Source organism: Lissotriton helveticus, chromosome 7 (genome assembly GCF_964261635.1).
Source record: "Lissotriton helveticus chromosome 7, aLisHel1.1, whole genome shotgun sequence".
Lineage (NCBI taxonomy): Eukaryota > Metazoa > Chordata > Amphibia > Caudata > Salamandridae > Lissotriton > Lissotriton helveticus.
Window position 1 is genome coordinate 1813798520 of NC_136068.1, and position 12880 is coordinate 1813811399.

Genomic DNA, 12880 nt, shown 5'->3' on the forward strand with positions numbered 1-12880 from the left:
TGTGGTGTCCGCAGTGTAGACTACCATTGAGTGTGTCTTTGCACTTGCAGCATGAATTTTGTTTTTCAACTAAACCTAGGACTGATATAAAAGAAGTTTTTGAAGGAAGGCTACTAAAGGGATATTGTGTAGGTTTGAGGGATGTTATACTTTGTTTGGTACTGCACTCTATAAATAATGAGTGAAGAATCAGTTGAATTCTGCTTGAATGTCATGTGGCGATGAATTATAGTGCACTGAGTTAGTAGTACCATTGGGACTGAGCGTGTACATAACCTGTGATGATGCGTGGTCCAGGCAGGCCGCACTGGGGGTAATATTTTTTGACTACTGAATTTTGCCTTAATAAATCCTCGTGGCAATTATTTATGGTGTACTGAGTTAGTGGTACGTCTGATGTTTAGATTGTGCTCACCCTGCGATGACGCGTGGTCTAAACGGGCTGCACTCAAAGCATTGACTGTTGCATACTGGACTGCATTTACTTTGAGGGGGAAAAAAAGTACCATCGATGGTTATCAATTCTTCAGCAACAAAATGATCAGAATCAGATGATTCTTCTAATGGTGTAGCTGCTTTAGTCTCCCAAAAAGAAATTCAGGTTTCAAATGAAGAAAAAGTGAGGTTTAAATTGTGATCTGTGGTGTCAGCAGTATAGATTGCCATTAAGTGTGCCTTTGCACTTACAGCGTGAATTTTATTAGTCAACTAAATCTATAACTGATATAAAAGAAGTTGTAGATGGAAGCATACTAAAGGGATATTGTATAGGTTTGATAGGTGGTATACTTAGTTTGGTATTGTACTCTGCAAATAATGAATCAATAGTCTATTTAATTGTGAGTTCTGATGACCGCAGTGTAGGCAGGAGGCAGAGGTTAGCAAGAGCCCTCGGCCACGTGGCATTGAGTAGAGCTGCACAATATTGGTAATTTAGAGTGTGCGCAATCAGCAATGATAAGTGGTACACAGAGTTAGTGGCACCTGAAGCAACAAAGTTAATACAATCAAGTTTTCTTATAAATACTTTTTGCCCTTTAACGGGACTAAGTTGCAGTAGCAACAACTATGATATGTTTTTCTTTAAATAAGACATCTGAGTCAATACCGCTATAGTATAGATTCGAAGCTGAAATGAAGTTGTGAACCCTGCTGTCCGCACTGTCGATCGATGGCAGTAGTCAGCAGAGACATCGACAAATGATTTTTGTCACCTATTTTAACAAAATCAGAACACATACAGTAGAATTGTCTCTGCGTTAAATAAATCAAGTTTGGATTCCCTACTGTCCGTAGTGTACATGCAAAGCTGAATTCAAGTTGTGAACCCTGCTGTCTGCACTGTAGATGGAAAGCAGTAGTCAGCACAGATATCGACGAATGATTATTGTCTCTTATTTTAATAAAATTTAGATACATACAGTACAATTGCCTTAAATAAATCGAGAATGAATTTAATATTGTCTGTAGAGCGCCACTGGTGCCAAGTTGTGAACCTTGCTGGTCGCAGTGTAGATTAAAGGAAGTAGTTGATACAGACATCAAGGAATGCTTTTTTGTCACATACTTTAACAAGATCTGAGGACACAGTACAATTGTCTCTGCCTTAAATAAATCAAGAATGAATTCAATATTGTCTGTAGTGCTGATGTGCTTCTGGTATCAAGCGGTGAACTCTGTAGATCGCAGTGTACATTTAAAAGCAGTACTCAGTACAGACATTGAGGAATGTTTTTTGTTGCATCATTTGACAAAATTGTCTCTGCCTTACATAAATCAAGGCTAATTTCAATGCTGTCCTTAGTGTAGATGCAAAGCTGAATTCAAGTTGTGAACCCTGCTGTCCACAGTGTAGATCGAAGGCAGTAGTTGACACAAACATCAAGGAATGCCTTCTTTGTCAAATACGTTAACAAAATCTGACGACACAGTAGAATTGTCTCTGCCTTAAATAAATCGAGAATGAATTTAATATTGTCTGTAGAGCTGATGCGCTTCTGGTATCAAGTAGTGAACTCTGTTGATCACAGTGTACATTTGAAGGCAGTACTTTGTACAAACATTGAGGAACGTTTTTTGTGGCATCCATTAACAAAATTGTCTCTGCCTTACATGAATCAAGGCTAACTTGAATGCTGTTTGTAGTGTAGATGGAAAGCTGAATTCCAGTTGTGAACCCTGTTGTAGGAAGTGTAGATCGAAGACAATAGTTGATACAGACATAAGTCTGCAGTCATGTGGCGCATAGTTCGCAATGGGCCTGTATTGAGGAGGCACGCAGTCATGGTGGCAGCCATGTGGCAGGGTGCAGGTCTTGTCTGCAGTGCAGTCTCTACTCTTTGCAGAAGTGAACCACGCCCAAGGCGTAGCCTAATTATTTATAGTCTTTCGTTGACGTTGTTTACGTTGGACTAGCCCACTCCGCTTCTGTTTCAAAGGGGGGGTGAACACAGCTACATGACTGAAATATTTCCCAGTGTCTGAGATGATATGGTTGTGTCCACTATTCAGTACATTACATGTATCAATGGTATATCTACACATGGAAAAGTTGTTGATTTGTATTGTGAAATGTGTATAGTATATCACCTGTAGTCTTAGCTTTGTGTACATTATTGTTGATTTTCGAGTTCTTTCCCTTATACATACTTAGTTGCCACATCGCTGTACATTGAGCTAGTGTGCTGTTGAGGGGGATATATTATTTTGGAAAGGTCTGTTGTCCTGTTTTGCGCTGCTTCTGAGGTAGTAAGGGGGCGATGTCCGGGGGGTTGTTGTGGAGGTGGTGGCGCTGGGTATTGTGATTTTGTTTGGTGTCAGAAGTGTATAATTAGAACCTTTGTCACATATTGCCCTTTAAATATGGGTATGAGTTGGATGTAATTCACACAGTACATAGTCGATGTTCTAACATTAGGTAAATGTTGATGTTAATTTGTTAGTGGTAAGTGGAACTATTGCCTGATTTTTTAGGTAGCATTCACTGAAAAAACCATAGGTTTCAGGCAGGTTATAGTTAGGAATTATCATTTAAAAAACCTTAGAAATTCATTAAAAAAACATAGGTTTCAGGGGTGGACATTTCACTCATACAAAATCATTGAAATTCCTCTGTTGTACTAACTGTAACTCGCGATGGTGATGATGTCACATATTACATCATTCATGACATGGTCAGCGACATCACTGATGATATCACTGATGACATCTCAAATGACATCACTGATGCCATCACTGTTGATATCATCCACGTGACAATCAGATACACCTCATCATACACTACTATAATCTTCCATCACTCACTTAAAAATACAGAGTACCATATTTGAATCCATTAACACAGCAATACAAGTATCTAAAAATGCATTCAGTAATTCCTACATCTACACACACATCTAATCACGTATCTATAGATTCACTCATACATGTTGTCAATGATCAATAGAACACTATCAAATATACTTAGACACTTATATTAACATTACACACCAGCACACATCCTATTAAGTTATGCAGTCATCCTACTCACTTTTGCAAACAATGTACCTTATTTACATTTACTCAGCTACACACTTATATACATATCACTTCATTTATTCAAATAAATAGTAACTCATACTTAGTGTGTTAATATGAAATCACTATTACAAGTATATAATTATCTATACAGTCACTCATGCAATTAATTATTTATATACAACAACTGTCACATACACTGTCTTTTATTTTTTCTACTTTGTTGGAAATGTACCATTGAGAAATGTTTTTGCTCATCACCACACCCATGAAGATATTCACTCACCCAAACAAGAATTATAATATGTGTTCTTAACCTCATATACGTACTGAATTAACTATTCACATATCTTTGGGTAGTCACAGACCCCCCACCGAAGCACACACACATTTACTCTCCATTGCAATTGATCAGTTAACTAATCAATAATTAATATGGAGCTTCATGTAGCTAGTAACCACCTTTTGCAGCAGTTTACACAACTGACCAAGTAATACAGCTATCCACACAGTTTAGTCACTATCCAATATATTTAAGGAGACACTATAAGTTACTCAAGTAAACGATCAATCATCAATCACACTGCTACTAAATTCACTATCCAGATTTGTATATATCAACTCATTCTTCAATGCAGATTGCTATATATATAATACATGTTTAAATATTGAACCAAACCAAATTTCACTGGATGATGTCAACAGTGATGTCATCAGTGATGTCATTTGCGATGTCATCAGTGATGTCACTGACCATGTCATGAATGATTTAACATGTGACATCATCACCAGTGGATTGCGAGCGCGGGAGTCACAGTTAGTACAACAAACTATAAAGGAGGAATTTCAATGGTTTTGTATGAGTGAAATGTCCAGTTAACTATAACACCCCTGAAACCTATAGTTTTTTCAATGAATTGCTAATGTTTTTAAATGATAATTCCTAACTATAACCTGCTTGAAACCTATGTTTTTTCATTGAAAAAAATAAAAATAAATATAAACGGATGTTCAATCAAGCCTTTACTAAAGCACAAAATCACTCTAGAGCCAGTCTATTTTCAGACACCATAAGTAAGAATGTTATGGTCTCTGATGATACCATCGTAAATAGTGTAGACTGTCCCAGGTTCATAACAGACTACAGCAGTCAGGAAACCAAAATCAGACAAATAATCAATCGGAACTGGTCCACTGTCCTTACAGATACGGTTTTGGGATGCATGTTGCCAAACAAACCTTTGGTTACTTTTAGGCGAGCACAGAGTATGGGTGCAGTTCTGGACCAAGGCAGTCCGAAACTACAACAAAAACCTAATTGGTTATTACCAGCAGGGTTCCGTAAATGCACCTCTTGTAGAGCATGCAAGTTTGGGACTAACAAAACCCATTATAGAACCCCATTTTCCACCTCTGAAATTCCAATTCAAGGCAGCCATACTTGCAAGACGGAATATGCAGTATATGTCCTGATGTGCACTTGTGGCCTTAATTATATAGGCAGTACAAAACAGCAAGTGCACATCAAGATTCTCCAGCATATTCGTGCCATCCTACATTGTGATCAGGCATACCCAGTGGCTCGCCACTTTGAGAGCATACTCAATAAAGATATTAATTGTCTCTCATATTATGTGGTGGCATCTGTCCCTAAACTCAGAAGAGGAGGGAACCGTGAGCTTAAACTGAGGCGATTGGAATCCAGTTTGATTCTTGAGTACGACAGCAAGTGGCCTAATGGGCTAAATAATACTGAGGATTTGCGCCACTTTCTTTAATGATTCGCCTCTGCAATTAAAGCTCAATTGGTTGAGACAGTTCGTCCAGTATCTCATCTGCTCCCTAGATATGTCAGGTTCCCTGTGATCTAGGGAGATGGTCAATGCTTCAGTATTAGTTTCACACACTATTGGGTTCCTGTACAACAGCAGGTGTGGTTAGTCAAGTTCCTTGTTAGCTACTCCAATAACAATTCCAACTGCTCCGCTTCCTCATGTACATAGTAACCAATTAATTTATAGATGTAATTTTATTAGTCTAGATGGGTGATGTTTTAGCACTTTTTTTACACAGGGTGTTTTATTATATATAAAGAAATCTGTTTTTTATATATGATTGAATATTTAAACCAGTATTAAATGTTTTAATATATGCTTTTATGTAACACATGTAAGGTTAATATTGTCCTTCAATGTCGTAATAAGCATGTATGCATTACATACACAGGTTATTATCATCATGCACCTCCAGCACTTTTTTCCCCTCCCCTCTTACTGCATTTTTGCACATAATATATTTACTCCACGAATTACAGACTATGATTCAATGATTATTGTAAATTGCACTTTAAATTTTACCCGTTTCCCCATTTTTGCACATCGCATACCGTTTCTAAAAAGGGATTTATCCCGGAATAATTTGAGAAACGACACGAAATAGATGGTTTCTAATTGTTAATATTTTTAATTATTGCCATCATGTAAAGTTATCTTTTATTGTAAAGTAACTTATTCAGTGCATATGTCTTTAGTGATATTATAGAGTATTTTCTCTATTACCATGATCATGTAAAAGTTCCTTCCTGTTCTTGGTTTTGCATTTCTGTTCTGCCTTCGCCAATGTTTGTGGTTTGTATCCTCTCTTACCGAGTCTCTCAAACAGGTTGGTTTTTGCCTTTTCCATACCTGCTTTTGTACTGCAATTGCGGGTCATGCGCAGACATTCAGCATAGGGGATAGATTCTTTTAATTTGACAGGGTGAAAGCTTTGTGCATGAAGCACTGCATTACCCGCTGTGTGTTTTCTATATGTTCTAGTCTGTATTTTGTTATGCTCTACATAGAGTTCTAGATCTAAGAATTGGATCATTTCTTTACTAGTGGAGCATGTGAATCTCAGGTTTAGAGCAGTGAAAAAAAAAAAAAAATATATATATATATATATATATTCACTGAAAAAACTATAGGTTATAGACCATATATAGTTAGGAATTAGCATTTACAAAACCTTATTTTACTCACACAAAACCATTGAAATTCGCATATATAGTTAGTTGCACTAACTATATATCGCGCACCCGCAATCCACTGCTGATCATGTCACATATTACATCATTCATGACATGGTCAGTGACATCACTGATGACATCACTGATGACATCTCAAATGACATCACTGATGACATCACTGATGACATCTCAAATGACATCACTGATGACATCACTGATGACATCTCATTTGACATTACTGATCACATCACTGATGACATCATTCATGTGATAATACGATGAACCTCTTCAGACTCTAATATAACCTTAGATACACTCAGTGTAAACAGACACTCACAGACTGTCACTCATCCATGGAGTTACTCACACACCTAGTCGGTCATGCAAAGAATCAATCACACCTCCATTTCCTCAACTATACAGTTATACACACCTTACTTATTCAAACATATACTAACACATATTTACTCTCTTATACAATCCCTGATACAAGTTCACAATGATCCATACAGCCACTCACACATTCACTGGCTCTTATGCACAGTTATTTATATATGTCAACTCTCACATGTACTGTGTTTTACATATGTACTTACTTTGACATGTAGCACTGAGTTATCCATTCACTCACCAATACACTCATGCACACAGTCAACCGCCCATACAGCTGTTTCCACATGCACTTTTGAACCCATACATCTAGTGAATCAACTGCTCACACATCTATGCACAGAGTCATACACCTCCCAGCCACCCATACACACTCTCAGTCTCCCATACAAATACTTGGGCAACCAATCAATAACCTATATAGTTAATCATATAGCTAATGATCAACACATGCAGCAGTTTACAGAACAACAGACATAATGATGCACAAATTGAGACAGTTTAGTCACTAACTCATGCACTCAGTGAGACACATTTAATCACTCACTCATACAGTCAGTCATGCACCTACTAAATCCTTCATCCAGACACTTATACATCCACTCATTCTTCAATATGTAAGACATATTTTAACTTTACAGAAACATACAGTCACTGGATGTTGTCATCAGTGATGTCATCAGTGATGTCATTTGAGATGTCATCAGTGATGTCACTGACCATGTCATGAATGATGTAATATGTGACATGATCAGCAGTGGATTGCGGGTGCGCGATATATAGTTAGTGCAACTAACTGTATATGCAAATTTCAATGGTTTTGTGTGAGTAAAATAAGGTTTTGTAAATGCTAATTCCTAACTATATATGGTCTATAACCTATAATTTTTTCAGTGAATTTTCAAGGTTTTGTAAATGCTAATTCCTAACTATATATGGTCTATAACCTATGGTTTTTTCAGTGAATTTCAATGGTTTTATAATAGCAAATATCAAAAGCTGTAAAATGTATTCTTCTTTTAAAGGAAAAATATATTTTATATGTATTTAATATAAATTTTTTTATGTATATACATTTTTTGAGGGAACGAATTTATCAACTATCATGCTGAAGAAGAGTGTGGGGGAAAAAAAACAAAAAGGAGGACTAAGAGGAAAGAACAATCAGTTCAAAAATACAATTGCTTTAAAGCATGAAGTGCTTTTCCACACATTTACATTTAAATAACCCATATTAGAACATACAAAATATCTACAAAGGAGACGGTGTACATTGAATTTTAGACTCTTCATTGGTACCTACATGTTGGTACTTACATCACCCACACAACACAACAGCTCTATTCAGAGCTACCCTACCTCAAAGCACTCTAAAATATTATTTTACTAAATTTGAAAAAAAAAAAGTTTTTTTTTAACATATATGGGCCTCCTCAGCCACCCTCAGAAAACCTAGGGGGTCAGGATATGTCTCCCGTGCCCCCTTATATGCATTCCCAACATTGTTTATCCTCCATCTTGTGACTAAATTCATCCGAAACACAAGATGGCGGACTCCCGTTACGCTACCGGTGAGCTACCCGGTTCGCGTACCGGGTAGCGCTTCCACCACGAAAAATCGAAAAAAAGTGTATTTTATTCTTTTGCCCTGCGGGGCCCTTTAATAGCCCCCACATCAATCCTAGGGGGTCAGGAGGTGTCTACCTTGCCCCTTTCATTCATTTCGCCCTTCGTTTATTTCCACCTCTTGTCTCTCGATCCTACCGAGAGACAAGATGGCGGCCGCTCCGGACTGTTTAGAATGTTGAGAGTCACCGGAGAGCCAATCCGCTTCTCCTCGCGAAGTTCCGTTACGCGTCTGGTACGCGAACCGGGGCGCTAACCGGGACGCTGTCACAGATATATATATTTTTTTGAACGTTAATTTCTCAAAATCCACGGGAGCACATATCTTGAGACCTAGCAAAGGCACATCGGGCAAACAGTCTCTACAATTTTGCCAAGTTTCATAGAAATCCATTCAGCCGTTCGAGCTAAAAGTGAGTCCAACCGCCCTATGGAAAACTCAATGTTAAAAACACGTTTTGGGACCCCCCTTTTTTCTCGGCCCCCGCTTGACGAAACCCCCCCAAACTTTCAGGGGACGCTCAGAAACGAAATGTGCCATTTTCCTGAAAATTTCAGCCAATTCCGTCCATCAACGCCAAAGTTATTCAACATAGAATTTTCAGAAATCCCTATTCAAAAAAATCCTAACTATATATACCTACTGGCGACCACCAGTGGGTAATATATATATATATATATATATTCACTGAAAAAACCATAGGTTATAGACCATATATAGTTAGGAATTAGCATTTAGAAAACCTTATTTTACTCACGCAAAACCATTGAAATTCCATATATAGTTAGTTGCACTAACTATATATCGCGCACCCGCAATCCACTGCTGATGATGTCACATATTACATCATTCATGACATGGTCAGTGACATCACTATATATGGAATTTCAATGGTTTTGTGTGAGTAAAATAAGGTTTTCTAAATGCTAATTCCTAACTATATATGGTCTATAACCTATGGTTTTTTCAGTGAATTTTCAAGGTTTTGTAAATGCTAATTCCTAACTATATATGGTCTATAACCTATGTTTTTTTCAGTGAATTTCATTGGTTTTTTAACAGCTAATATCTGTAGCTGTAAAATTTATTCTTCTTTAAATCCAAAAATATATTTTATATGTTTATTAATAATTTTTTTTTTTTATATTTTTTTTTCTTCGTTCCCGCTTCGCGAATCGGGAAACTTCCCGTTAGCTGATCTTGATGCCGCGAAATAGACCGCGAGCCGGTAAACGTTTCTTTACCGCAACTGCCGCGTTAGAAAACAACATCGTGACGCCTCCCGTCCACATGACGTTTCGCGTTGTCGCGTGATACGTCATATGACGTGCTACGTTAGCGAACTGGTACGCGAAGCAAGGCGCAAAGCGCAGGTTTCTGGAAGCAAACCGGGAGGCCCTGCAAAGCGCGTAACGTAAACACAGCAGGTCATGTGACTTGGTAATAACACTTTTCATTGGTTCATTTCACTTTTGGTTTCCTAATGATGTAAGACTATGTCATATAATCTAAAATTAACACTTTTCATTGGTTGAGAACTATTGTTTTTCCCAAATGATGAAAATCCCTCCTTCTTTCCTCACTCTGACTTTCATCATTGTGAGAGAAAGACCCTTTGTTACCAGTGAGCAAAGGCTTCTTTAGTAGCTTCAGCTGGTGCTTCCCCACCACCTCCACCACATCCAAGGAAGAGTGGACCACCTGCTGAAGTTATAATTCAGCAAGAAGAGGAAGAAGAGGAACAGGACGAAGAGCACGAAGAGAGGCACTTTTTGCCTGAGGAGCCCAGGACGTCTCACCGGAAAGAAAACTTAATTTGGCAATTTTTTAAAATTCCCAAAGGTCAGAAAAAAGTAAATGCAAGATACGTAACTTGCCTTATCTGTCAAGATAGACTGTCCAGAGGGACCGACAAAAAATACAGTTTCGGAAACTACACAATGCATCGCCATATGACTAGGTGGCATCCTAACAACTACAGTGCTGCACAGTTTCGTAACGACCTAGATAATCTCCTTATTATGGCCAGAAGATCTGTTGTACCGGAAGTAACGGGACCAGAGGGCAGGGAGATGGTGCCAAATATACAAACAAGTCTGCGTACATTGCAGTGGATTCATTTGCTACGGAGAAAGGAGCATCACTCTGATCAACAGAGCTATTGACAATCATGCTCATGTTTGTCCGAAACGCCCCAAACAATAAATTCTTTTTTTTTTTTTTGTTGCTCCTGTTGAGCCCTTTACAATGAATCGTTTTCGTTGCCCCCTCCAAAAAAAACCCCAAAAAAATATAAAACTGTTCAGAAAAATTCAAAAAAAGTAAAAAAAATGTTCATAAAAATAATAAAAAAAATATAAAATAACAAAAACAATAAAAAAAAAAGTTCTTTTCAGAACTACCTCCCCGGTATTAAAAAATTGGTACAATATTTGGAAGTGTGCCAACCTCTATTTCTCTTAGTTCGCTTCCCAGTTCGCTCGCCGGTACGCGAACCGGAAGCGAACCAAAAACAGTAAGTATAAGGAAAGGAAACAGACAGTTATGTTAAAAGAAAGACAGCTATAGGGGAGTAAACTAGAGATACTATTACCCGTAATCCACTGCTGATGATGTCACATATTACATCATTCATGACATGCTCAGTATGTATGGAAAGGGGCAGATTTATATTAACTAGCACATCCCCAGAGATGCACCAGTTAACGTGCACCGCTGCTCTGCCACCCACGGTCTGCCGCATTTACAATCAGATAGGACAAAGCTGCATCAAAACCCTGCGCCTGCTTGAAGCAGGCATAGATCTTGACGCAGGTAGGCTGAAAGCTAAAGCAACAACTAAGTGTCGTGTGCAGAAGTTGCAAAAAAGGAAAAATGGCGTTTAAACCAGTAATGAGCCCATGCTAACTTAACACAGTGTAAAGATATCCAGGATCTACATCAGTTTGGGGTTCACGAACCTGGCAGGTACAAGGCACTGAGGCTTTGCACCGTGCATATCTCATCCCAAATCATATGTTGTTTGTGAATGAAACAATTTCCCAGACCAAATGCTTTGGATTGGCTACTTCTAAAAAATTAAACACCCCTACTATCCCGGAGTTAGAGGAATATGATGGTTGGAGTAATTTTACTCGGTTGTCCATTAAAGATTTACAGGCCCTACTCCATAATTCTTCCTTTAACATTTCCAGTATAAATCCAAAAGGTTGGCTGCTTTGGCAACGTGCCTTATCCACGGTTTAATAACGCTGCCTTTTGCTTTATATAAGTTTTCAAATTGTATGAAATATATACCAATAGGTCATTATGCACCTTTAGGTAGTGGTTTTCTTCATGAGGTCTGGTCGCTTCCATACACGTACAGATGTTTCAAAGATGATCAAGAAGTTTATCTGAATGGAGAGGAATGCACTGAGACACCAGATCATTCACTAATGTGTAGGCACATACAGTTACACGGTTCATGCAACAAACATCGACCAAATATGGCTTGCGTGTTGCAAGGCACGCCAGTTCCTGCTATCATCCCCACGTTCAAGTTGTTGGAAAATGGTAGTTATTTGATGCTCAATAATGAAGATTGTTCTGGGTTAATTAAAAGTATTCCTTTTATCGTAACAGTAAGTGAACGGGTTATTTGCTGCAGAAATGTTCTATTTCCTCCCACACATGAACATAGGGAGTTTTCAATCTGGCCACAAATACCAACCTTGGGAGCAGATTTCAACGGCATGGCAAGAATAAGAGCTCTTTTGTCTCAGAGAGAGGTGGCCTTGAGTTCGGCCCGTGAAACTTTCGTGCTTCACATAGCGAACACCCGTACAGAGGTGCAGACCCTTTTAAATACAGATTTGCCTTTCCATTTCAGCAAGATGGTTCGGACTATCTTTAACGCGTCCTCCACAAAGGGCCTGGCGCACTTTTTTAAAGTTGTTACCAGTGGTCTCGTGACTTCATTTGAGAAAATCTTTGGAGTCATCCCTGCTTTCTTTCATTCTATTTTTTCCACTGTGCTTGGTGGATTCCCATTTTTACTTGCATTACCAGCGGACGCTCTTGTGCTTTTTTACATTTTTAAATATGGATGTCCCTCCTGTGCAAGCTCCCGCCCTGCAGCTGCTGACGCTGTTCCGCAATCGCATGCTTGAATATTATGGCACAATGCCGTTGGCGATATTAAGCACGGCATATGGATTATCTTTTCGATTCTCCTACTTCACCTGTGTCCAGCCTGTATTTCACTGCCTGACCTGTGATTTCGATTGGGCCATTGATTTGTGTCTCTGCGGACCGGTTTCTCCTGACGTCGACTTTAATCAGCTGATGACTCCTATCAT